A 2,500-nucleotide genomic window follows, 5' to 3' on the forward strand; every position below is an offset into this window, starting at 1 on the left:
GCTACACCTGGCCTCTGAAGGGGGACTTTCTTCCCCCCCCCCCCCGTCCTCGGAGTCCAGGCCTACCGCCAAGAAAGCCAGTGGGTTGACATGGCCTCACAATGGGACTCGTCTGGCCGAGGCCAAGGCACAGCAAGAGCGTAGGAGACGGCTGTTGGGTGGGGCAGGCTTCCTTTGGGTCGACCTGGCCTCCGGCTATCTAGACGACCCCCCCCCTCTCCTTTTTAGCGAGCGCTGCTTCATACGGTCCTCCAGGATTCTGTCGGATTACTTGTTCGCACCAAGCTTTGGTCCCTCCTTTTCCCGTGCCCGTTTCCTTGATCTTTTAATTGCTCGTACGGTTAATTAATAACTCGTCGGTGATCTGACAGTCCCATGACGTTTTGTGGCGTTCTTTCCAAAACGTGACTGTCCCATCCGATTCCGCATCCAAGCCTCCTCCTCCCAAGATGCTTTTTGGGGGGTGGGGGGGGGGGGAGGAACAAAAAAAATACCCATTTCATTTCTCCGATGTGACGATTTGCAAAATTAGATCTTAAGAACCGGCTTAAAAAGAGGGTCTCTATTTCCGGTCAACCGAAACCTCCGTCCTCTATCGTCCGGTAAAACTCAGCTCCCGTTAAAGGGGACTTGTTCGTCCCTGCCGTGAGCCGTGTGAGTTCACGCATCCCTTGTGCCATCGGACCTTCCGGAGGAGGATAAACTTGAGCTGGAAAATTTCCAGCTGCCACGAAGCACGCATTGACACATTTCACTCTCTGAAACAAGCGCCGATGAAAATTTCCCCACGACGTTCCTTTTTTCTCTTCGTAACCACGCCTCTCAGTTTTGGCGCCGCTAGTTCTTGCCTGGCCCAAACCGTATTCCCAAACGTTTGACCGTCCCTTTCAAATGTCCCTCCCGAACCTCCTTTGTGCTTCCCAGCCCGTCCTGTGAACCGCTAATATCGATTCCTTTGTGCTCATCGCTTGCATCAATAGGCTTTGACTTTTCCATATTAACGCTTGCAAATTCCTCCCTATTAATTCTTCTTTCATGCCTCTTCAAATGACCTTTGACCTCCTTCGACTCCTCAGGATCTCTACCCGCTACATAAGGGTCACCTGCGTGGGCTACGGTTTTTAGGGTGTCATTTCCTACCCGAACCCCTTCGATGACCTGATCTTCTTGAATTCGTCGAAGCGGCGGCTCGAGAGAAATTACATAAAGGAGCGGGCTTAACGGGCATCCCTGTCTTCACCCACTGCCATGGGCACTCGCACGGCTCCACAATAGGCCAACATTTTCATGGCAGGTCTAGAACGGCCTTTTCTGAACTCATACCCACTGGCACCTCTCCTTGACTTGAGATTCATGGATGACATTTTCTTTGTCATGGCAAAGAAGCCCTTGAAAGATTTCACCAGGCTTTCAGCGACTTCCACCCCACCATCAATCGAACTGTGAATTATTCCGAACGAGAAATCGACTCCCTAGACACCACGGTACGGATCCACGGGGGGCACACAAGCACCACATTGTACCGGAAACCGACAGATCGGCAAACGTATCTACACGCGTCCAGCCACCACCCCGACCCTATCAGACATTCCATTGTCTATAGCCAAGCCCTACGCTATAGTCGCATCTGCTCCAATCCTTCAGACAGAGACACACGCTCGAGAGACCTACAGCAAACATTTTCGCAACTACAATATCCGGCGGATATGGTGCGAAAGACGATCGAGAAGGCCAGAATGATACCCAGGCACAACTTACTACAAGCTAAGCCCAGAGAGAACGGCAACGGGGCACCTCTGGTTGTCACTTATAGCTCCCAACTAAAACCAGTCCAACGTATCATTAAGGACCTGCAACCCATGCTGGATTGTGACACTTCCCTCGCTGAAGCACTGGGGTGGGGGGGGGGGTGGGGGGGGTGCGCGCGCGCGCGTGTCCCTTTCTTGCTTGCAGGCAGCCGGCTAACCTAAAACAACTTCTCACCCATGATGATGAACTACTTCACAAGAACATGGACTCTGGCACCAAGGCCTGCCACAAACCGAGGTGCCCACTTTGCCCTCATATAGATTCCAGGAACACCATCTCTGGACCCGCCAATGTCAGCCATACTATCTCAGGTTCATATTCCTGCTCATCTTCTAATGGGATTTATGCCATCACACGCCAGCAACGCCCTTCCACAATCTACTTTGGACAAAACAGGTCAGTCTCTCAGACAAAGACTAAATGGACAGAAGTCTGACATCAGAAACCACGATATTCAAAAGCCAGTGGGTGAGCGTTTCAACCTTCCGGGACATTCTGTTGCAGATTTAAGAGCAGCGGTTCTCTTACAAAGGAATTTTAAGGGGAGATTGGAAAGAGAAACTGCTGAATCACTGTGGATCTTCAAACGAAAGGCAACGCGTTGACCTGGGCTGAATAAAGACCTTGCGTTCATGGCCCATTACCAATGCTGATTTCTCCACACCCATCTCTCCCCTGGACGTCACAGACT

This window comes from Euleptes europaea, unplaced genomic scaffold (assembly GCF_029931775.1).
Source record: "Euleptes europaea isolate rEulEur1 unplaced genomic scaffold, rEulEur1.hap1 scaffold_34, whole genome shotgun sequence".
Taxonomy (NCBI): Eukaryota; Metazoa; Chordata; class Lepidosauria; order Squamata; family Sphaerodactylidae; genus Euleptes; species Euleptes europaea.